This window comes from Salvelinus alpinus, chromosome 27 (genome assembly GCF_045679555.1).
Source record: "Salvelinus alpinus chromosome 27, SLU_Salpinus.1, whole genome shotgun sequence".
In the NCBI taxonomy this organism is placed as follows: domain Eukaryota; kingdom Metazoa; phylum Chordata; class Actinopteri; order Salmoniformes; family Salmonidae; genus Salvelinus; species Salvelinus alpinus.
The window spans coordinates 25,941,921-25,966,735 of NC_092112.1; the positions used below are offsets into that span (position 1 = coordinate 25,941,921).

At 42.5% G+C, this 24,815-nt stretch overlaps 1 protein-coding gene across 11 annotated transcripts in view; it reads right to left on the reverse strand.

The window, feature by feature from the left end:
• LOC139556250 (protein 4.1-like) overlaps window positions 1–24,815 on the reverse strand; it is a 106,944-nt gene that overhangs the window by 76,524 nt on the left and 5,605 nt on the right. For 8 of the 11 annotated variants that reach the window (XR_011671088.1, XM_071369957.1, XM_071369956.1 and 5 more), the window contains exon 1: window positions 24,467–24,605. The exons of 1 other annotated variant lie outside the window; for it this stretch is intronic. The gene's annotated coding sequence lies outside the window, so the exon portion shown is untranslated. Of the gene's footprint in view, window positions 1–14,858; window positions 15,102–24,466; window positions 24,606–24,815 lie in introns of those variants that run through there. 2 more of the 11 variants (XM_071369959.1, XM_071369952.1) reach the window with 2 other exon arrangements.

Sequence of the window (24,815 nt, forward strand, 5' to 3'; positions counted from 1 at the left end):
ATTCTTTTGGAGAGATTGGAAATCCAAATGGGTCTACACGGACAAGTTCTGGCCTGGTTTAGATCTTATCTGTCGGAAAGATATCAGTTTGTCTCTGTGAATGGTTTGTCCTCTGACAAATCAACTGTACATTTCAGTGTTCCTCAAGGTTCCGTTTTAGGACCACTATTGTTTTCACTATATATTTTACCTCTTGGGGAAGTCATTCGAAAACATAATGTTATCTTTCACTGCTATGCGGATGACACACAGCTGTACATTTCAATGAAACATGGTGAAGCCCCAAAATTGCCCTCACTAGAAGCCTGTGTTTCAGACATAAGGAAGTGGATGGCTGCAAACGTTTTACTTTTAAAAACTCGGACAAAACAGAGATGCTTGTTCTAGGTCCCAAGAAACAAAGAGATCTTCTGTTGAATCTGACAATTAATCTTGATGGTTGTAAAGTCGTCTCAAATAAAACTGTAAAGGCCCTCGACGTTACTCTGGACCCTGATCTCTTTTGACAAACAAATCAAGACTGTTTCAAGGACAGCTTTTTTTCCCCCATCTACAAAAATCTGAAACTTTGTCCAAAAATGATGCAGAAAAATGAATCCATGCTTTTGTTACTTCTAGGTTAGACTACTGCAATGCTCTACTTTCCGGCTACCTGGATAAAGCACTAAATAAACTTCAGTTAGTGCTAAATACGGCTGCTAGAATCCTGACTAAAACCCCAAAAATTTGATATTACTCCAGTGCTAGCCTCCCTACACTGGCTTCCTGTTAAGGCAAGGGCTGATTAAGGTTTTACTGCTAACCTACAAAGCATTACATGGGCTTGCTCCTAACAATCTTTCTGATTTGGTCCTGCTGTACATACCTACACGTACGCTACGGTCACAAGAAGCAGGCCTCCTAATTGTCCCTAGAATTTCTAAGCAAACAGCTGGAGGCAGGGCTTTCTCCTATAGAGCTCCATTTTTATGGAATGGTCTGCCTACCCATGTGAGAGACGCAGACTCGTTCTCAACCTTTAAGTCTTTATTGAAGACTTATCTCTTCAGTAGGTCCTATGATTGAGTGTAGTCTGGCCCAGGAATGTGAAGGTGAATGGAAAGGCACTGGAGCAACGAATCGCCCTTGCTGTCTCTGCCTGTCCGGTTCCCCTCTCTCCACTGGGATTCTCTGCCTCTAACCCTATTACAGGGGTTGAGTCACTAACGTCATCTTCCTGTGTGTTGGCGCCCCCCCCTTGGGATGTGCCGTGGCGGAGATCTTTGTGGGCTATACTCGGCCTTGTCTCAGGATGGTAAGTTGGTGGTTGAAGATATCCCTCCAGTGGTGTGGGGGCTGTGCTTTGGCAAAGTGGGTGGGGTTATATCCTTCCTGTTTGGCCCTGTCCGGGGGTATCATCGGATGGGGCCACAGTGTCTCCTGACCCCTCCTGTCTCAGCCTCCAGTATTTATGCTGCAGTAGTTTATGTGTCGGGGGGCTAGGGTCAGTTTGTTATATCTGGAGTACTTCTCCGGTTTTATCCGGTGTCCTGTGTGAATTTAAGTATGCTCTCTCTAATTCTTTCTTTCTCTCTCTCGGAGGACCTGAGCCCTAGGACCATGCCTTAGGACTACCTGGCATGATGACTCCTTGCTGTCCCCAGTCCACCTGGCCGTGCTGCTGCTCCAGTTGCAACTGTTCTGGCTGCGGCTATGGAACCCTGACCTGTTCACGGACGTGCTACCTGTCCCAGACCTGCTGTTTTCAACTCTAGAGACAGCAGGAGCGGTAGAGATACTCTCAATGATCGGCTATGAAAAGCCAAATGACATTTACTCCTGAGGTGCTGACCTGTTGCACCCTCGACAACTACTGTGATTATTATTATTTGACCATGCTGGTCATTTAGGAACATTTGAACATCTTGGTCATGTACTTTCACAATCTCCACCCGGCACAGCCAGAAGAGGACTGGCCACACCTCATAGCCTGGTTCCTCTCTAGGTTTCTTCCTAGGTTTTGGCCTTTCTAGGGAGTTTTTCCTAGCCACCGTGCTTCTACACCTGCATTGCTTGCTGTTTGGGGTTTTAGGCTGGGTTTCTGTAGAGCACTTTGAGATATCAGCTGATGTACGAAGGGCTATATAAATACATTTGATTTGATGTGGAAAGAGCTCCAGTGTGCTGTGTTTAAACAGTAATACAGGCTGACTGTGCGCCCTACAAGCCCGCCCATTCCCCTTTTATTCTCTCTGAATGGCTGAGTGTTCCAAATCTGAATAATACAAATCAATTATAAATGCCCATGGTCCTTCGCTAAATTCCCTTTTCATCTCCCATTAGTGCATTGAGCCACGGAGATGAGTGCTCCCAAGGGGCCACGTGGAGGTCATCTCTGCGCAGGTGCACGGGGTTCCCTTGGAAACACACCAGGAATTACACCACAACTTTGTTATTCTGAGAGCTTCCTTGAAAAACAAATGTATTCCCTTAAATAGGGTTCAACTTTGGTCAAGAACAAAATGAGAAACCATTAAAAAAAAAAGTCAAATTGTATCTAAACGATATTTACACATCGGGACATTATTTTACAATATTGTATCACAGCTAGCTGTTTCAAAACAGTATTTTTCCTTCCTCTCCATCTTTTAAAAGAATGAGTTTTCAGCACTTATTTATTTTGAAATGTTCGGGGCGGGGGGGTGTTACGTAAAAAAAAGAAAATGAATAGTAACAAATAATTAAAAAGGCAGCAGTAAAATAACAATAGCGAGGAAATATACAGGGGGTACTGGTACAGAGTCAATGTGCGGGGGAACCAGTTAGTTGAGGTAATATGTACATGTAGAGTTAGTGACTATGCATAGATAATAAACAGTAGCAACAGCGTAAAAGAGGGGTCTGGGTAACCCTTTGATTAGCTGGTCAGGGGTCTTACGGCTTGGGTGTAGAAGCTGTTAAGCCTTTTGGACCTCAGACTTGGCGCTCCGGTACCGCTTGCTGTTTACATCCCTGTTAGTGAGCAAGTATTTGGCAAGATAATCCTTTCACCTGACAGGTGTCGCATAGCAAGAAGCTGATTAAAAGAGCATGATCATTACACAGGTGAACCTTGTGCTGGGGACAATAAAAGGCCACTCTAAAATGTGTAGTTTGTCACACAACGCCAAAGATGCCTCAAGTTGAGTGAGCGTGCAATTGGCATGCTGACTGCAGGAATGTCCACCAGAGCCATTGCCAGAAAACTGAATGTTCATTTTTCTACCATAAGTTTTAGCCATTTTAGCCATTGACGTTTTAGAGAATTTGGCAGTACGTCCAACCAGCCTCAAAACCACGTGTATGGTGTGTGGGTGAGTGGTTTGCTAATGTCAGCCTTGTGAACAAAGTGCCCCATGGTGACGGTGGGGTTACGGTATGGGCAGGCATAAGCTACGGACAATGAACACAATTGCATTTTAGCGATTTTAAATGCACACAAATACCATTAACCTCTACCACTTCTCTCTCCCGGATCCGGGATCCTCCTCATCAAAAAAGCATAGCCTAGCGGGACATCATATAATATAATTTTCATGAAATAACAAGTCCAATACAGCAAATGAAAGATAAACATCTTGTGAATCCAGCCAATATTTCCAATTTTTTACGTGTTTTACAGTGAAAACACAATATAGAATTATATTAGCTTACCACAATAGCCAAACACACAAATGCATTTATTCACCGCAAAAGGTAGCTATCGCAAAAACCAGCAAAATATATAAAATTAATCACTAACCTTGACCAACTTCATCAGATGACAGTCTTATAACATCAGGTTGTACAATACACTTATGTTTTGTTAGAAAATGTGCATATTTAGAGCTGCATACCGTGGTTATACATTGTGAATATGTAGCATCGATTCACCAGACTGTCCGGAGCTATTTTGGACACTCACCTAATCTGACAAAGGACTCATCATAAACTTTACATAAAAATACTTGTATGGCAAATGAAAGATACACTGGTTCTTAATGCAACCGCCGTGTTAGATTTTTAAAAATAACTTTACCATAACAAACAGCTTGCGTTATTGCGAGACAGCGCTCCCAAAACGGCAGAGAATAGGAATCAACATTTTCTACAGAAATATCATAAATTGTTCTTACTTCTGCTGAGCTTCCATTAGAATCTTGTACAAGGAGTCCTTAGTCCAGAATAAATCGTTGTTTGGTTTTAGAATGTCCATTTCTTCTGTCGAATTAGCAACCTTAGCTAGCCATGTGGCGCGAACATGCCCATCTTCTCTTGACGCAAAGAACGGAAAATTCCAAAAGTCCCAATAAACTGATAAAACTCGGTTGAAAAAACCTACTATGATGTTATTATCACATGTATCAAATAAAATCAGAGCCGGAGATATCCGCCGTGTATACCGAACGCTTATCAGAAGACAATGTCGAAGTACTTCGTGCGCCAGAGAAGACAAAGAAATTTCCAGACCTGTCACTCCAAAAGCTCTTGTTCGGCCTCAGATCAAGCTAGACACCCCATTCCACCTTCCACTGCCTGTTGACATCTAGTGGAAGGCGTATGAAGTGCATGCATATCGATAAATATAAGGCAATTGAATAGGCAGGCCCTGGAACAGAGCATCGTTTTCAGATTTTTCACTTCCTGTATGGAAGTTTGCTGCCAAATGAGTTCTGTTTTACTCACAGATATAATTCAAACAGTTTTAGAAACTTTAGTGTTTTCTATCCAATAGTAATAATAATATGCATATTGTATGATCTAGAATAGAGTACGAGGCAGTTTAATTTGGGCACGATTTTTTCCAAAGTGAAAACAGCACCCCCCTATTGACAAGAAGTTAAGAGCACCTGAAGCCCATTTTTTTTTTTAAAGGCAACTGTGACCAGATGCATATCCAAATTCCCAGTCATGTGAAATCCATAGATTAGGGCCCAATTTATTTATTTCAAATTTACCGATTTCCTCATATGAATTGTAACTCAGCAACAAAAAAAAAAGATGAAATTGTTGCATGTTGCGTTTATATTTTATATTGATAGAAGCCACAATCTGCAATATTAAAGCTGATCTAACCCCCTAAAATGTTCTAGATTGATGACATAGGCTAATGATATTGCTGTTCATTACTCATCTTGGTGGCTGAAGAAAACTAAAACATGGACATTTGTTTTAACGTCTTCAAAGTGTGCATCATAATTTGGTATGAAGGACCGCACATGATTGCATCCTCAACTTGCATGTTCTGTTAATATGAATTAACCGAATCTAAATGTGATTTCTGTAATTCTGAGCACCGTTAGTGGACGCCCTAATCAGGTTATGCACCCAATGCATATGGTCCTGCAGATTTCTCAACTGTCAGGTAAATTAAAAATGTTGCCGGTCAAATTTCCGGTGCCACATTTTCCTAACGGACACCCTGATATATAATAGTGATGGCTTTGAACAAAATGAAGTTTAGGCAAGTCTTTTTACTTCTATTCTAGTTTGTCAGCCTACTACAGAGGGCTGGGAATGGCCAGGGACCTTGCAATACAATATCACGATACGATAATTATTGCGATTCTCAAGATTCTATGTATTGCGATAAGATACTGTGACTTAATTTAGAATCGATGTTCCAAACATATTGCTCACCATATGTCTGCTACAGAGGGACAAGAGAGAGCCATGAGAAAACAAGTTGATCAATCATGGAAATAAAAATACTGGAAAAAACTTGTCTCCCATTTTAAAAAAAGTTATGAAGGAAAAAGGGTGTTTTGGTGCAGGTACAGCCAACTAGCACAAAAATTATAAAACGACACACTTTCAAAAATACTACGGTGATATAAATAATTTAAAATAAATATCAGGTGTTTAGACTTGTTCTTGGCTCTGCTGACAGTAAAACACCAAACTGAAAAATGTTCCCATAATCCGTTTTAATATACACTTACCTCCTCACCAGCAGTTTTTGCAGGAAATCCCTGTTTTTTGGCAAAACAAAGTATTCGTTACACTCAAATAAAGTGTGTGACTGCACAGGAGGACCGTAGCAGAGCAGCAGCCTGTTCCGCCAGGCCAGCGCTTAGTCGTCATAGTTAGGGGCCATGTTTGTTTTCCAGAGAAGGAGCCATCAGCACCTCCTGCAATCTGCCCTAAACAGCCCTGTGAACTTTGTCCCCGCAGAGCAGGCCCGGGGTAACAGGAAGTCTGACGTGGTGACACTCCATCCGTCCCACTCAGGCCTGGCCGTTTTCAGTCTCATCCGCTAATCCCCATTCCTTTATCTCTCCCTCTCCAGCATGAACACATGGGCATTTTTGTCTAACTAAAGGGTATGGAAAACAGAACTCCGCAGTTTAAAGAACATCCTCCCGGTGTGATTTACATTATCATGGCTTATGGGGAGTCCAAGCGGTGTTTACCTTTTGAAGGCATTTCAAAATTCTCTTGACACGCAAACTCACAATTCCGCACTACAAACAAATCCTTCAGCATCTTAAATCAGGCTCCTTAGAATAATCAATCCAGCTAAATCTGTGGGCTAATAAGAGCGGTCAATAACTTCCATCTATTTCTCTTTAGCTGGGGTTGAGAAAGATAGCACTATCTGCTAATAGTGGATTAAAGCTCTTGAGGATCCCTCCGTTTGGCACGGGCCACTTGTAGTGGTGGAGGATACAACAAGGGGCTGTGAACACGGCTCCAATTAGTATTCCACGGTTGGGACGGACACATTTCAGACAGCCAGCGACGACCCTCGGAAGGATAGTCTGCTGTGACCATCACTTGAATTCCCCATACAGAAGCGGAAATCAGTGGCGCAGACATTTTCCTGATGGGAAAAGTGGGAAGCGACAGGGCATTCTCATGATTTTCCAGTGCTGCTGCCCCAGTAACCAGAAGTAGAGCGGCTACACTGCCTAAACATCTTGTTTATACAGCTTGGGGTTTCGTCACTGCTTCACCATCCTGCAGGACACCCAGCAGGAGACACTGATATGTAGGCTACACCAACATACTTTTGGTCATGTAGTGTGTGTGTGTGATAGATATAGATATATATAAAAGATATATATAAAACACCGTCAAACATACCATAACAAAATCAGGGGCATTAATATGGAGTTGGTCCCCCTTTGCTGAAAGAATAACCTCCACTCTTCTGGGAAGATTTTCCACTAGACGTTATAACATCGCTGCAAGGACTTGGTTCCATTCATCCACAAGAGCATTAGTGAGATCGGGCACTGATGTAGGGCGATTAGACCTTGCTCGCAGTCAGCCTTCCAATTAATTCCAAAGGTGTTTGATGGGGTGAGGTCAGGGCTCTGTGCAGGCCAGTCAACTTCTTCCAGACTGATCTCAACAAACCATTTCTGTATGAACCTCACTTTGTGCACAGGGGCATTGTCATGCTGATACAGGAAAGGTCCTTCCCCAAACTGTTGCCACAAAGTTGGAAGCACAGAACCGTCTAGAATGTCATTGTATGCTGTAATCTTAAGATTCTCCTTCCCTGGAACTAAGGGGTGAAGCCAAAACCATGAAAAACAGCCACCATTTTCCCTCCTCCACCAAACTTTACAGTTGGCACAATGGACTAGGGCAGGCAGCCTTCTCCTGGCGTCGGTCTGCCAGAGGGAGAAGTGTGATTCATTACTCCAGAATATGCACAATATCTAACAAAAAGCATTCACTGTGAAAGTTGATTGGCCTACATGTAGCCTATTCATATATAGTTAATACGCAGCACTTAGTTCAATTTATCAAATCAGTTATTGTTTTCTTGCTCAAACCGCGAGCAACACTTGTCAAACTCAAACATTTCTCTCAAAACACAGGGATGTCGATTCGCACGGGACTAGTATTATTCGTGTCATTACATTGTCATACATTTTATCTCTAGCCTGTAGGCTACAGAAAAGGCCACACTCTTTCTACCATATTGGTTGCATGATTTATGCAAGATAATTTTTTGGACTGAACGGTGGAGCGCTGCAGAGATGCGTCTCTCCCACAGCACCCTGGAGAGGCGCGCTGGGAACGGACAAGCAAATATTTTGAGCCCCTGCCTTTGTGGAAGTGGGCACTGCTTATCAAAGGGCGTCATCAGCACTCACTTAAAAAGCCCATATGGCCCTGGTTGAGAGAAATGGTCATTGTTTTGGGCAGAATGTGAGGTTGTCTGTTGGTGGTGAGTCTTGCTCAGTTTAGCTCAGAAAATGCCGCCCTAGTCAGCCGCCTAATGAACGGGCAGGCCGTGCCTATAGCACATCAATAAATGAGTTATAAACTCTGAACACCGTAACGGCAAAATGGATGCAGAGAACATGAAAAATAAACTCGAAACGGTGGAATATTTATAGGTTGCTCAGGTAAAGGGGAAGTCTGATGTGTGGAACAAAATGTGACTAGTTGTGGAGAATACTGGAGAGCAAGAAAAGACTGAATATTGTGTGTGTCAAACAGGTACTGTATAGATTACAATATAATTTCTGACAGTAAAAACCAAGTATACGCATACCAGAGAGTCTGTAGTAAAGTTTTGTTAAGCCTTTATTACAGCAAAGACTAAAAACAGACACATTTATTTGTGAATGCAATTTCCAAAATAGTACAGTTTATTGTTTCACTTCACTAGGGTAGGGGGCAGCATTCTGTATTTGGGATGAAAAGCGTGCCCAAATTAAACTGCCTGCTACTCAGGCCCAGAAGCTAGGATATGCATATAATTAGTAGATTTGGATAGAAAACTCTAAAGTTTCCAAAACTGTTAAAATAATGTGTGAGTATAAGAGAACTGATATGGCAGGCGAAAACCTGGAGGAAAATCCATCCAGGAAGTACTATTATTTTGAAAGGCCGTTTTTCCATTGAAAGCCTATCCACCATACAAAGACTTAGGACCCAGTTCACGATCTCTATGGCTTCCTCTACATGCGGCCAGTCTTTAGGCATTGTTTTAGGCTTTAACTCTGAAAATGAGGGAGATACAGCACTTTCAATGGGTGGACAGTAGAAATTTCCAGACATGAGCCAAGCACTTGAACAGGAGCGCACCTTTGTTTCTCATTTTCTATTGACGAAGCTTTTGTCCGGTTGAAATATTGATTATTTATGACAAAAACAACCTGAGGATTGATTTTAAACATCGTTTGACATGTTTCTACAAACTTTTATTGTACTTTTTTTAAATTTTTCGTCTGGATGTTGAGAGCGCGCATTGTGCCTTTGGATTACTGAACTAAACGCACACAACAAAACTGAGGTTTTTGGACATAAAGAGGGACCTTATCGAACAAAACAAACATTTGTCTAACATGGAGACCTGGGAGTGCCACCAGATGAAGATCAAAGGTAAGTGATTAATTTTAACGCTATTTCGGACTTTTGTGACACCTCTCCTAGGTTGGAAAATGGCTGTATGGTTTTCTGTGACTAGGCGCTGACCTACCATAATCGTGTGGTGTGCTTTCGCCGTAAAGCCTTTTTGAAATCAGACACGGAGGTTGGATTTACAAGAAGTTTTTTTAAATGGTGTATAATACTTGTATGTTGAGGAATATGTATTATGGGATTTCTGTGGTTTTGAATTTGGCGCCCTGCAATTTCACTTGCTGTTGTCGAGGTGGGACGCTACCATCCCACTGGTGCCAGACAGGTTAAGCAAATTATTCAAGGCTCACTTTATTTCAAAACTAAAATCCTTGACTGCATTTCAAATAATTTATGACTTGTATGCTGTGTGATGAACGAATGATTGATACAGTAGCCTATAAAAGTATTGAAATAGGCCTGAGTAAGATATGGTATTAAGACTAAACAGGATGCGCTCTTAGGCCTAAACCTCAATGGTGGTTATACAAGGTTGCTATACTAAGCCTGCTAATGACATTATAATAGTAATAAGCAGCGTTATTATAAATATTATTTTCCCAACAAGATGGAACAGAGTAACCACTAAATAAATAACGAAGAGGCTGTTCTTACGAAAAAGTGTAAAGCCTTTATTACAGAAAAGCAAAGATTTAAAAAACAGCCGCATTTGTGAAATCGTTTACTTGACATGTTGCTTGAGGCTTGGTGCTAATGGAATCAGTATCAAACATACACAGGCAACAAAAACAGGATCTAGAGGTCGACCGATTATGATTTATCAACGCAGATACCGATTATTGGAGGACCAAAAACGCCGATACCGATTAAATCGGATGATGTTTTTAAATGTATTTGTAATAATGACAATTACAACAATACTGATGGAACACTTATTGACTTAATATAATACATCAATAAAAAAATCAATTTAGCCTCAAGTAAATAATGAAACATGTTCAATTTGGTTTAAATAATGCAAAAACAAAGTGTTGGAGAAGAAAGTAAAAGTGCAATATGTGCTATGTAAGAAAGCTAACGTTTCAGTTCCTTGCTCAGAACATGAGAACATATGAAAGCTGGTGGTTCCTTTTAACATGAGTCTTCAATATTCCCAGGTAAGAAGTTTTAGGTTGTAGTTATTATAGGACTATTTCCTTCTATACCATTTGCATTTCATATACCTTTGACTATTGGATGTTCTTATAGGCACTTTAGTATTGCCAGTGTAACAGTATAGCTTCCGTCCCTCTCCTCGCTCCTCCCTGGGCTCGAACCAGCAACACAACGACAACAGCCACAATCGAAGCAGCGTTACCCATGCAGAGCAAGGGGAACAACTACTAGAAGGCTCAGAGCGAGTGACTTTTGAAACGCTATAAGCGCGCGCTAACTAGCTAGCCTTTTCACTTCGGTTACACCAGCCTCATCTCGGGAGTTGATAGACTTGAAGTCATAAACAGCGCAATGCTTGACGCACAACGAAGAGCTGCTGGCAAAATGCACGAAAGTGCTGTTTGAATAAATGTTTACGCACCTGCTTCTGCCTACCACCGCTCAGTCAGATACTTGTATGCTCAGTCAGATTATATGCAACGCAGGACACGCTAGATAATATCTAGTAATATCAACCATGTGTAGTTAACAAGTGGTTATGATTGATTGTTTTTTTATAAGATAAGTTTAATGCTAGCTAGCAACTTAGCTTGGCTTACTGCATTCGCGTAACAGGCAGTCTCCTTGTGGAGTGCAACGAGAGAGAGGCAGGTCGTTATTGCGTCGGACTAGTTAACTGTAAGGTTGCAAGATTGGAACCCCCGAGCTGACAAGGTGAAAATCTGTCGTTCTGCCCCTGAACAAGGCAGTTAACCCACCGTTCCTAGGCCGTCATTGAAAATAAGAATGTGTTCTTAACTGACTTGCCTTTTTAAATAAAAGGTATAAAAAAATATATTAAAAAAAAATAAGCGCCCAAAAATACCCTAATTAAAATCGGTTGACCTCTAGCAGGATCTGTCTTATTTCTCTAGATATATTGATGATTTATAAAGCCAGGCACAATTAACAGTTAGGTTATTGATTATAGACCTAATTAAGTTGGGTTTTCCCCTCTCCTCACTTTTCATAGACAATAAGGCAAGGACTGATTTCTCATATCCTCATTCTGCTGCTGCTTCCGGCATTGTTCTCAACATTAATGTTCTGGTTAACTCTGCTATTATTCACATGGCGCTTTTTCCTAGATCATGTTGCTAATTCAACAGCGCACTGATGCGTTTCAGAACCGTGGACAGCAACCGCATTCCAACGAGAGAAAAATAACATTTGTTATTTATTATAAAATATCCTTTTTATTAGTGTTGCACCATTGTTCTTATGTAATATAACCATATACAATTTCAGTAGCACGTCTTAGACTGATGGACTGCGCCATCCCCACACCCTCCACAACGGATCAGGCCACTCAGGCAGGTGTCTTGTACAGCGAAAAAATAATAATCATACTGCTTGACTAAAGAAATCTTGGTCGACCAACAGCCTTTCGACCAAACAATTGACCAGATGATTAAATGGGGTCAGCCCTACCGAGGATAGGCAATTTATACACGCTATGGGCTTCAGCACTCGGTGGTCCCATTCTCTGAGCTTATGTGGCCTACCACTTCACTGCTGAGCCTTTGTTGCACCTAAATGTTTCCACTTCACAATAACAGCTGTTAGCTGAAGAGATCCATCGGCCATTATCTTGGGCCACTTTCTAGAGACAATATCTCTAATCACTCAATGCAGACAAAGGTATGGTAGGCTAACTAGCTAGCCTAGGTTTACCTTCAAATATATTCACATCCTACCATACCTTTGTCTGTACATTATGCCTTGAATCTATTCCATCGCGCCCAGAAAACTGCTCCTTTTACTCTCTGTTCCGAACGCACTAGACAACCAGTTCTTATAGCCTTTAGTCGTACCCTTATCCTACTCCTCCTCTGTTCCTCAAGTGATGTAGATGTTAATCCAGGCCCTGCAGCACCTAGCTCCACTCCTACTCCCCAGGTGCTCTCATTTGTTGACTTCTGTAACCGTAAAAGCCTTGGTTTCATGCATGTTAACATTAGAAGCATCCTGCCTAAGTTTGTTTTATTCACAGCTTTAGCACTCTGCCAACCCGGATGTCCTAGCCGTGTCTGAATCCTGGCTTAGGAAGACCACCAAAAACCATAAAATCTCTATCCCTAACATTGTCCGACAAGATAGAACTGCCAAAGGGGGCGGAGTTGCAATCTACTGCAGAAATAGCCTGCAGAGTTCTGTCTTACTATCCAGGTCTGTGCCCAAACAATTTGTGCTTCTACTTTAAAAATCCACCTTTCCAGAAACAAGTCTCACTGTTGCCGCTTGCTATAGACCACCCTCTGCCCCCAGCTGTGCCCTGGACACAATATGTGAATTGATTGCCCCCCATCCATCTCCAGAGCTCGTGCTGCTAGGTGACCTAAACTGGGACATGCTTAACACCCCGGCCATCCTACAATCTAAGCTTAATACCCTCTGTCTTACACAAATTATCAATGAACCTACCAGGTACAACCCCAAATCTGTAAACATGGGCACCCTCATAGATATCATCCTAACCAACTTGCCCTCCAAATACACCTCTGCTGTTTTCAACCAGGATCTCAGCGATCACTGCCTCATTGCCTACATCCGTAATGTGTCTGCGGTCAAACAACCACCCCTCATCACTGTCAAACACTCCCTAAAACACTTCAGCGAGCAGGCCTTTCTAATTGACCTGGCCCGGGTATCCTAAAAGGATATTGACCTCATTCCTTCAGTAGAGGATGCCTGGTTGTTCTTTAAAAAGTGCCTTCATCACAGATCTTAAATAAACGTGCCCCATTAAAAAAATTTTTTAACCAGGAACAGATATAGCCCTTGGTTCATTACAGACCTGACTGTCTTTGATCAGCAGAAAAACATCCTGTGGCGTACTGCATTAGCATCGAATAGCCCCCGCGATATGCAACTTTCAGGGAAGTTAGGAACCAATATACACAGGCAGTTAGGAAAACTGAGGATAGCTTTTACAAAACAGAAATGTGCATCCTATAACAAACAAGTTCTGGGACACTAAAGTCCAAGGAGAATAAGAGCACATCGCAGCTGCCCACTGCAGAGGCTAGGAAACACTGTCACCACCAATAAATCCACTATAATTAAGAATTTCAATAAGCATTTTTCTTCGGCTGGCCATGCTTTCCACCTGGCTACCCGGGTCAACTGCCCTGCACCCCCCACAGCAACTCGCCCAAGCCTCCCCCACCCAAATCCAGATAGCTGATGTTCTGAAAGAGCTGCAAAATCTGGACCCCTACAAAACAGCCGGGCTGGACAATCAGGACCCTCTATTTCTAAAATTAGCTGCCGAAATTGTTGCAACCTCTCTTACTAGCCTGGTCAACCTCTCTTTCGTATCGTCTGAGATTCCCAAAGATTGGAAAGGTGCCACGATCATCCCCTTCTTCAAAGGGGGCAACACCCCAGACCCAAACTGCTACAGACCTATATCTATCCTACCTTTCTAAGGTCCTCGAAAGCCAAGTTAACAGATTACCGACCATTTCGAATCCCACCGTACCTTCTCTATGCAAACTGGTTTCAGAGCTGTCATGTGTGCACCTCAGTCACGCTCAAGGTCCTAAACGATATCATAACCGCCATCGATAAGAGGCATTACTGTGCAGCCGTATTCATCGACCTGGCCAAGGCTTTCAACTCTGTCAATCACCACATTCTTATCGGTAGACAACAGCCTTGGCTTCTCAAATGACTGCCTCGCCTGGTTCACCAACTACTTCTCAGAAAGAGTTCAGTGTGTCAAATCGGAGGGCCTGTTGTCCGGACCTCTGGCAGTCTCTATGAGGGTGCCACAGGGTTCAATTCTCGGGCCAACTCTTTTCTCTGTGTACATCAATAATGTTGCTCTTGCTGCTGGTGATTCTCTGATCCACCTCTATGTAGACAACACCATTCTGTATACTTCTGGTCCTACTTTGGACACTTAACTAACCTCCAGACGAACTTCAATGCCATACAACTCTCCTTCCGTGGCCTCTGCTCTTAAATGCACGCTCTTCAACCCGATCGCTGCTGTGCACCTGCCCGCATCACTACTCTGGACGGTTTTGAATTAGGTATTTCTAGTTATCCACATATTCTAGGTGTCTGGCTAGACTGTAAACTCTCCTTCCAGACTCACATTAAGCATCTCCAATCCAAAATTAAATATAGAATCGCCTTCCTATTTCGCAACAAAGCCTCCTTCACTCATGCTGCCAAACATAGTCAGTTTTACGAGGGTATCCTACCAATCCTTGACTTTGGTGATGTCATTTACAAAATAGCCTCCAACACTCTACTCAAACTGGATGCAGTCTATAAACTATCACAGTACCATCCGTTTTGTCACCAAAGCCCCATAATATACTACCCACCACTGCGACCTGTACGCGCTCGTTGGCTGGCCCTCGCTTCATACTCGGCGCAAAACCCACTGGCTCCAGGTCATCTATAAGTCTTTGCTAGGTAAAGCCCCGCCTTAGCTTAGCTCACAGGTCACCATAGCAGCACGCAGCCGTAGCGCTCGTTCCAGCAGGTATATCTCACTGGTCACCCTCAAGCCAATTCCTCGTTGGGCCGCCATTCCTTCCAGTTCTCTGCAGCCAATGAATGGAATGAGCTGCTAAAAAATAATAATAATAATAATAAAAAAATATAAAAAAATATCGCTGAAGCTGGAGACTTCGATCTCCCTCACTAACTTTAAACATCAGCTCACAAAGCACTGCACCTAGGCCATCCAACTACCTCATCCCCATACTGCATTTATTTCTTGCTCCTTTGCACCCCAGTATCTCTACAGTGTTTAATTAGTATATTGTAATTACTTCGCAACCATGGCCTATTTATTGCCTTACCTCATTTGCACACACTGTATATAGACTTTTTCTACTGTATGTTTGTTTATTCCATGTGTAACTTGTTGTTATGTGTCAAAGTGCTTTGCTTTATCTTTGCCAGGTCGCAGTTGTAAATGAGAACTTGTTCTCAACTAGCCTACCTGGTTAAATAAAGGCGAGAAAAAAAAATACATTAAAAAATAAATAAAATAACTTAGTTGACCAGGGAACTCTAGCAGGGCAGAAATTTGACAAAGTGACTTGTTGGAAACTTGGCGTCCTATGACGTGTCACTGAGCTCTTCAGTAAGGACATTCTACTGCCAATGTTAGTCTATGAAGACTGCATGGCTGTGTGCTCGATTTTATAAACCCGTTTGCAACGGTGTGGCTGAAATAGTCAAATCCACAGCCTTCACTAATTGTTGTGCAAATTCAAAAGCTGTATTTCATTAAACTAATGTTTCCCAACTTTGAAACCTACATCTAAGACATAATAAATATATATATAAATAAAATCTTGCAGCAAAATCCCTTACCATGGGGCAAAACACTTGTGTATCGCCACAACTAAAAATGCAACACAATTGAAACTCAACGTCCCAGGGGTGCTGTAAATTTGTAAAGAATGCAACTTTCTTTTTTCTAAGACAAATGTGCCTCAATTCCAAGACAAGTATAATTTGATCCAAATTACCTCTGCCTTACTGACATGGCAAGCCCTTGCTGCAAAATTGGACTCCTGCAGATAATCTCTTTTTAACTATGTTTGGTAGAGTGCCAAGCCACAGGCACCCAATTAAGGGGAATTTTTCCCCCCCCTGTGCTGTTTCAAAGCAGGACACTTGCTAGGAGATAGGAAACTCTCCCTTTCCTCAGTAATGAGCAGAAAATTGCATTTATTGTGCCATTCAAAAGGGCTGGTAGTGCAGCTTCTGAGATAAGCTGCGACATGGTGGCGTACTACTAGCGCAAGTAATTTCGGGTCACGGTTGAATTTTGTTTAGCTCCATCTATGAACCCAACTTGTTGCAAACGAGTATAGTTGAGAGAATTGTATGGCGCTTTGAAGGTGACGGAATCAAAAGCCTTGTGTTGGATTGGAAAGGTCATCTTTGAAAATTGCTCAATATGAAACTGAGAATCAACAGAGTTTGCGATCTTTATTTGTTGAGTGATTCCATAAGAGCCTAAACCACTGTGACAATCCCTGTGGAAAAACAGTGGCCAAGGCAGGAAGTCGGGAGCACAGTACTCTAAAAGCGGGATGTTCCCATAACCCTTCCGAATGGTTAAGCAATCTCTCACAGTGGGCAGCAGAATTAGGAGACTGAGTGACACGTAGAGTGGTCTGTTCCAACAGGAAGCTCACCACAAGACCCAATGTTGGAGTAAATCCCCACCTCACTTTTGTCCAATCACAATCTGAGGTACTTACCTGTAGTGACAGTATGAGGCTGACATTTCAGAGCTCTGGTATTTCTTTCTCTTTTACAACAATTTAGAATTGGCATATCAGTGTTTGATCTGACAGCTGGCAATGTGCCAATATTTGAATGGTCAGAAAGTAAAGTTGAAAACCTGTTCAACAGGGGTCTTAGTGAATTCTACATTTAGCCTACAACACAGATAAGTCCAAACACCACTAACAAGTGGGGGGAGGCAGGATCAGTGAAGAGGACTGCACACATGACTACACAATGTCATTGATGGTAAAGTACACAGAAGATGGAACACGTTTACAGTCCTTCTGAGGTAATGAACAGAGGAAAGGGGACAGTTGCCACCTCATACCATCTCGATGTAATTTGAAAGAAACTCATGCTCTTTGCCTGAAAGTCTAACAAATACCCTATGCTGTAGCTTCTGGCTCACCCTCCCATAAACTACAGAGACGTTTCAACGTCTTAAAGCTAATGGACCATTAGTTAAGTGTTAACCCTAAACCACAGGCTAAATCCTATACAGCATGATTCCAGTTTAAATTATTATATACTTGTAAATGTTAGTACTGCATGTGCTCAAAGACATACAGTACCAGTCAAAAGTTGACACCAACTCATTCAAGGATCTTTCTGTATTCTTACAATTTACTACATTGTAGAATCATAGTGAAGACAAAACTATGAAATCACACATGGAATCATGTCATAATTAAAAAGTGTTGAATCAAAGTAGCCACCCTTTGCCTTGATGACAGCTTTGCACACACTTGGCATTCTCTCAACCAGCTTCATGAGGTAGTCACCTGGAATGCATTTCAATTAACAGGTGTGCCTTGTTAAGTTACTTTGCGAAATGCATTTCCTTCTTAATGCGTTTGAGCCAATCAGTTGTGTTGTGACAAGAAAGGGGTGGTTATACAGAAGAAAGCCCTATTTAGTAAAAGGTAAAGTCCATATTAAGGCAAAAACAGCTCAAATAAGCAAAGAGAAATGACAGTCCATTACTTTAAGACATGAAGGTCAGTTAATCCGGGACATTTCAAGAAGTGCAGTCGCAAAAACCATCAAACGCTATGATGAAACTGGCTCTCATGAGGACCGCAACAGGAAAGGAAAACCCAGAGTTAACTCTGATGCAAAGGATAACTAGAAAGATGTGTCGGCATCAAGTAATTGTCTCTGGCCCTCTCCCAGTTAGGGGGAGTGATGAGTTCTACAGCAGAGTCTCACAACACAATTGCTGGTTGAAAACTGTTTTCTGACCCTCCCAAAAGAAAGAATTTGTAGATAATTGGCCCTCTTTCTGGGACTCACCCACAAACAGGACCAAGCCTGGCCTGCTGAGGAGTGACGGACTCCATCCTAGCTGGAGGGGAGTTCTCATGTTATATATGAACATAGACAGGGGTCTAACTCCTCTATTATTATTTGACCCTGCTGGTCATCTATGAACATCTTGGCCATGTTCTATCTCCACCCGGCACATCCAGAAGAGGACTGGCCACCCCTCAACCTGGTTCCTCTAGGTTTCTTCCTAGGGAGTTTTCCATGCCACCGTGCTTCGACACCTGCATTGCTTGCTGTTTGGGGTTTTAAGCTGGATTTCTGTGCAGCACTTTGATATCAGCTGATGTAAGAAAGGCTTTATAAATACATTTGATTTGGCTCCACAATGAGAATGCCAGCTTAGTGAAGTCTGCCACAAGCACAGTGTAGTCAGCTCAGCTCTCCCCATTGAGACCGTGTCTGTGCCTCGATCTAGTTTGTGCAACACTGAACATGGCAGTGTTCGCCTCAGCAATCTCACTGGAATAAAGGCCTCCTCCATTCCTGTCATTATTGAAAGAGATTGTGAAACCTCACATCTCAAAATAGGGCTACTTAATGTTAGATCCCTCACTTCCAAGGCAGTTATAGTCAATGAACTAATCACTGATCATAATCGTGATGTGATTGGCCTGACTGAAGGATGGCTCAAGCCTGATTAATTGACTGTGTTAAATGAGGCCTCTCCTCCTGGTTACACTAGTGACCATATCCCCCGCGCATCCCGGAGGTGTTGCTAACATTTACGATACCAAATTTCAATTTACAAAACAAACAAAAAAAGCCTGCGTTTTCATCATGAAATCTATGCAGCCAACTCAATCACTTTTTATAGCTACTGTTTACAGGCCTCCTGGACCATATACAGCACTGCTCACTGAGTTCCTATCGGACCTTGTAATCATGACAAATATTTTACTTTGGTGACTTCAATATTCACATGGAAAAGTCCACAGACCAGCTCCAAAAGGATTTCGGAGCCATCAACTATTGGTTTTGTCCTACATGTCTCGGGACCTACTCACTGCCACAGTCATACTCTGGACCTAGTTTTGTCCTGTGGAATAAATATTGTGGATCTTAAGGTTTTTCCTCATAATCCTGGACTAATCATACCACCATTTTATTACGTTTGCAACAAAGTCTGCTACCAAGATCCCAACCAAGGCTCATCAAAAGCTGTGCTACAAATTCTCAGACAACCAAAAGACTCTTGATGTCCTTGGATAGGTGGAGGGGGGGGGGGGGGGGGGGGTCGAAGGGCGCCGGAGTACATTAAAAAAATGTATAAATAAAAATCAGTTAAGGCTAGGGCTGATTAAGGTTTTACTGCTAACCTACAAAGCATGGGCTTGCGCCTAACCATCTTTCCGATTTGGTCCTGCCGTACATACCTACACGTACGCTACGATCACAAGACGCAGGCCTCCTTACTGTCCCTAGAATTTCTCTAATTGAGCTCCATTTTAATGGAATGGTCTGCCTATCCATGTGAGAGACGCAGACTCGGTCTCAACCTTTAAGTCTTTATTGAAGACTCCTTTCTTCAGTAGGTCCTATGATTGAGTATAGTCTAGCCCAGGGGTGTGAAGGTGAACAGAAAGGCACTGGAGCGAAGAACCACCCTTGCTGTCTCTGCCTGGCCAGTTCCTCTCTCTCCACTGGGATTCTCTGCCTCTAACCCTAATACGGGGGCTGAGTCACTGGCACTCTTCCATGCCATCCTTAGGAGGGGGGGACGGCATGATCTTCCTGTCCAGCTTGGTGCCCCCCTCGGGTTGGTGCCATGGGAGAGATCGTCGTGGGCTATACTCGGCCTTGTCTCAGGGTAGGAAGTTGGTGGTTGACGATATCCCTCTAGTGGTGTGGGGGCTGTGCTTTGGCAAAGTGTGTGGGTTTATATCTGGCCTGGTTGGCCCTGTCCGGGGTGTGGTATAGTGTCTCTGTCAGCCCTAGGACCATGCCTCAGGACTACATGGCCTGATGACTCCTTGCTTTCCCCAGTCTACCTGGTCGTGCTGCTGCTCCAGTTTCAACTGTTCTGCGGCTATAAAACCCAAACCTGTTCACTGGATGTGCTACCTTGTCCCAGATCTGCTGTTTTCAACTCTCTACCGCACCTGCTGCCTCTTACTCTGAACGCTCGGCTATGAAAAGCCAACTGACATTTACTCCTGAGGTGCTGACCTGTTGCACCCTCTACAACCACTGATTATTACTATCAAACTCTGCTGGTCATCTATGAACGTTTGAACATCTTGGTCATGTACTTTCACAATCTCAACCCGGCACAGCCAGAAGAGGACTGGCCACCCCTCAGAGCCTGGTTCCTCCAGGTTTCTTCCTAGGGAGGTTTTCCTAGCCACTGTTCTTCTACATCTGCATTGTTTGCCGTTTTAAGCTAGGTTTCCATATAGCACTTTGTGACATCGGCTGATGTAAAAAGGGCTTTATAAATAAATGTGATTGATTGATAAGTTAGTGTTACCAGCCTCAAATTGCAGCCTAAATAACTGCTACAGAGTTCAAGTAACAGAGACATCAACATCAACTGTTCAAAGGAGATTGCGTGAGTCAGGCCTTCATGGTCAAATTGCTGCAAAGAAACCACTTCTAAAGGACAACATTAAGAAGAAGAAACTTGCTTGGGCCAAGAAAAACACGCAATGGACATTAGACCAGTGGAAATCTGTCCTTTGGTCTGACGACCGCAAATTTGCGATCTTTGGTTCCAACCGCTGTGTCTTTGTGAGACGCAGAGTAGGTGAACGGATGATCGCCGCATATGTGGTTCCTCTGTGAAGCATTGAGGTGGTGGTGCGATGGTGCTTTGCTGGTGACACTGTCTGTGATTTATTTAGAATTCAAGGCACACTTAACCAGCATGGCTACCACAGCATTCTGCAGCAATATGCCATCCCATCTGGTTTGCGCTTAGTGGGAGTATCATTTGTTTTTCCAACAGGACAATAATCCAAAACACACCTCCAGGCTGTGTAAGGGCTATTTGACCAAGGAGAGTGACGAGTGCTGCATCAAATGACCTGGCCTACACAATCACCCGCCCTCAACTAAATTGAGATGGTTTGGACCGCAGAGTAAAGGAAAAGCAGCCAAAAAGTGCTCAACATGTGTGAACTTCCTCAAGACTGTTGGAAAAGCATTCCTCATGAGGCTGGTTGAGAGAATGCAAAGCTGTCAAGGCAAAGGGTGGCTACTTTGAAAAGCTACTTTGATTTGTTTAACACTTTTGGTTACTACATGATTCCTTGTGTTATTTCATAGTTGAGGTCTTCAGTATTATTCTACAATGTAGAAAATCGTAAAAATAAATTAAACCCCTTGAATGAGTAGGTGTGTCCAAACTTTTGACTGGTACAGTATGTCAAAGAAAGAAATCTTGAAGCTGCAGGAGCATTGGCCAGGGGATAGATAATAGTACAGCAGTTATCAGCATCAATTCCTTACAACAAATAATACATAATTTGGTGGGTGCTTAGTTGTCCTATTTCACACATGTACAAGTGTGTATTCATGTGTGAATTGGAAATGTGCTTTTTGCATATCTTAACTCTCCCTGAGACACCCACGGAGAGTGGGGTCACAGCCAGGGTCAACCATCATCAACTGTGACCCTGGAGCAATTAGGGTTAAGTGCCTTGCTCAAGGGCACATAACATGTTTCCCTTGTCGGCTCTGGGATTCACCCTGGAGCCCAAGACACCTCAAGCAAGTCTGTATTTCTCTAGATTGTGTCCAGTGTGGCCCAAAAGCCCCAGAAACAAAAACCAGGATTTGTTGTACCATAACTTCCCATTGAAAGGTTTAACAATTAAGTGTGCCATGAAGACTGTGTTCAACTCTGTGCCACAGGAACATGGCATTCTTTCTAGTAAGTGGCCTAGTCTATCCCTGCTGGTTAATTAAAAAGAGAATTCTAGACTTATTTACTAATAAAGCTCAATAAACTAAAATAGTTGACTGTTCAACAATTCAACCAGGGAACAGACCCACACTCAATATGCCAACTACCAAACCTACGGCCCTCTGACAAGGCACCAGCAGCTTCACACAATAACTCACTGTCCAGTGTACTGCCATGCTACCCACCGTCTAATTATGAGATAAGCAACCCCAAACAATTAACCATGTCTCATTAGGCCGTCTGACACAAGCCACAATGAGGCACTGTGTTCACTTTCATCCTTTCAAACAAATGAACTTGCAAGTAATTTGCAGGCGGAAGTATTGACAAGTCATGAAGCATGACTTAGCATTGCATCTCACCATAAATATCTCAAGAGTATACTCTAAATGATGTTTAGGCCCAATGCTTGCTGGCATTATAGAGCACCATTTAACATCAAACACTCTCCTCCTGCAAGCACGCCAAGTTTAATGTGTGCGAGTGAGAGAACACTGGGTCACCTGATGACACATCAACATGTACTACTGGGAAGCACACCTCAAAGCAGATTTCCCATAGTCTGGATTGCCATTGTGTAACCCATTTCATTCAGATGGACCCAAATTAAAATGATAGGGTCATGTGGATGGTAACTAACTATAGGCAACATTTCAGCCTGTAAATACGCCAATATGATTCAGGGAATAACTAAACTGCAACATAAGCACAATTTCTGACCATGATAGCATGTATTCAAATATTAGTTGTTGCAACTATGTGGGCTACAAGGGAGTTTAAAACTCAACGCATGCCTGCTGCTTTTATTTTAAGACATCTAAAGCCTTTTTTTTACTGCAGGAATTGACAGAAACACATGGATTATGGTTTAGGTTAAAGGGAGATGGCAGGTGGGGGCTACCACTATAGTTATGCTATGGGTGAGGTTTAAATTACACTTGGCTCACTTCCAATGCAGCTTGTTCTGCCACAAGTGAGCCATCCCCTTGAGCTGAAGGCAAGTCATCTGTCATTGCATGCTATGGATTTGGTTGGAAGTGTCAAACAGAGACCAGAGAGGGATGGGAGAGAAAATGTTTAATTACTCAACGTTCCAGATTCATGATCTTACCAAGTTACAAAACGATCACAAAACATCATAGTTACTACTTTAGTTTAGTAGCCGTCCATCCTATAGCCACAACAAAATAAAGATTGTGCCAGGAGTGGCCACAAGAGTATAGCAATGTAACAATTGCTATACACAATGTAACACATGGACATTTTAGAAAGCATAGCGGTTGTAATCAGCTAACTTCGCTAGCTTTCTGCTTGCTAGTGAAATCAAACAAACACTTTGGCAGTGGGTCGCTGACCGTACATGCCGTTTCTGCAATCATGACAACTTTCGAAAGTTTGAGGATTTGAGTGAGTCACTAAAGAAAACCAAGTCACGAATTGATAACCTGTTTATTCAATGCGCCATGTCTAACTCCAACTTTAAGCCGATCGTAGTTAACGTTGGCTAACAAGCAACAATTATATGCCATCTCATAAAATCTCGATGTAACAAGTGCAGTATCCGCTCGTGAGTTGGGCTGCTAACATTGGCACTCTTGCTTTAAGTATTCTCTGCGAGCTATATAGTTGGTATAATTTACTCCACTGAAACTTAACCTAGCTGGGCATATCCTGAAACACATAGTCAAGTCGACAATTATTAACGTTAGCTAGAGAAACTTGCAGGAGCTTCCAACACAAGGTAATGGGGGCGGGGCGCAACCAATGCACAGATGGTTTTACAAAATGATTGAGGATTAACTACCCCTTGTTCACATAGTTACGGCACGAATGATGCACTAGTCAAATTTAGCGAGCAAGCCAGCTAGCTGTCTTTTGTAAATTGTTTGGTAGCACTTGAGAACCAAGTCGCTAATTGACAGTCATTGATTTTAAAATTAGCCAGCTAACTTAACCAGTATCTCTGCCTGAGACCTCTAACGCCCAGAAAGAAAGCTCTGATTCAAACTCCCATTCACCAGTTCTGCACGCGTTATAGTATCAAAATAACTTTGTTGATCACCCAATATGGAGTTTCGCTGAGCAACTACTGGTATCATCATTTACACTCGTTACGGCCGGTAATTAACATCCAAAAAGGTGTCGATAACGTTAAACATTAACAAGCAACCGAGAAAAAGGCCTATTCTGCAAGGAACAGTTGGAGATGCTCCAATACTTTTTTTAAAGTTAGTTTATTAACTGCATGGCTTGCTAGCTTACCAGTTAACTAGTTACAAGCGAAAACAAGTTTGAAATGTTTGATAACGTTACCACATAGCATTGCTAACTATCTAGCAGGCTACAATGATGGTAGGGTTTTAAAATAACTGGATTTATTTACCTCACTTGTATCGTTCTACCAATTGTGTGCAAATTTGTTAGCACCATAACGTTAAATCAACGTACCTGATGCAGTTCAGATGAAATAAGAAAAGCTTTTACAACGTGGTCTCGTAAAAATGTGCTCTGGTGAACCTAAAATTGAAATTCCCAGACCAAAATCTGTCTGGGAGAAGATCCAACTGTCGATAATACACTAACTCCACCCAGTAAAGAAATACATGTGCCTCTCTAATTTAATTGGCTTGGGCATTTCACACGTATCAGAGAATGCATTGTGATTGGTTCCTCCACCAGTCTGTAAATGTCGGCGTTTTCTATTGGTGGCCTAAAATTATTTGCATGTTGTGTTGGGGTGGTGAAGTGGCTCCCACTACTGAAAATATATTGTAATTGAAATGATTTTCCATTTACA